The sequence below is a fragment of the Nematolebias whitei genome, chromosome 2 (assembly GCF_014905685.2).
Source record: "Nematolebias whitei isolate Nwh7 chromosome 2, NemWhi1, whole genome shotgun sequence".
Taxonomy (NCBI): Eukaryota; Metazoa; Chordata; class Actinopteri; order Cyprinodontiformes; family Rivulidae; genus Nematolebias; species Nematolebias whitei.
In genome coordinates, this window is record NC_056499.1 from 56329464 (window position 1) to 56330448 (window position 985).

The window sequence follows — 985 nt, forward strand, 5'->3', positions numbered from 1 at the left end:
GATGGATGGATGCATGGATGCATGGATGGATGGATGGATGGATGGATGGATGGATGCATGGATGCATGGATGGATGCATGGATGGATGGATAGATGGATGGATGGATGGATGGATGGATGGATGGATAAAACTCCTGAAGGAACAGTGATCCTCACAACTTGTAAAAACAGGTTCAAACAGGCATTTTAATTTAGAATCAGACATTTTCAAGGATTCAAGGTTCTTTATTGTCGTTCAAACGACATTATGTACACAGGGTCCCAGTTACGTCCAACAATAAAATGTATAAGAAAAACAGTAATAACATCTAAGATATGAACTAAGAAAAAAAATAACGAAAAATACACTAAGAATGAGTACAAAAGCAATACCCAAAACAGCAGCACGAACATGAGTCTGTGTGAGCAGATGAGCACAAATGAACACATCAACATGAAACAGATCAGCAGAAACATGAACAGATCAGCAGCAACATGAAACAGATCAGCAGCAACATGAAACAGATCAGCAGCAACATGAAACAGATCAGCAGCACCATTGAAACAGATCAGCAACAACATTGAAACAGATCAGCAGCAACATAAAATAGATCAGAAGCAACATTGAAACGGATCAGCAGCAACATGTGATTTTTCACAGTGATTATCCTGGTTAGATATTCATGGGTCTAACAACCTCAGGGTAGAAGCTGTTCCTCAGGGGCCGTTTACACGGCGCGTGTTTTGAGTGAATCCGCATCTTTCTCTCTGTGGTTCTGCTGATCATCTACACAACACCAGTGGCCCCCCTCTCTGAATCCAGAGGTTTCTGACCCCACCTTCCAGAGGCTGATAATGTAACATCTCCTGCTGAGGCTTTGTGTTAAACCACATGCGCACGCACGTACAGACGTTATATTTCTATCAACATGGCGGCGGACACACTGCTTTCAGAACCTCGACTGATGGAATATATTTTAATCTCGTAGTTAATCTACGTCAGATT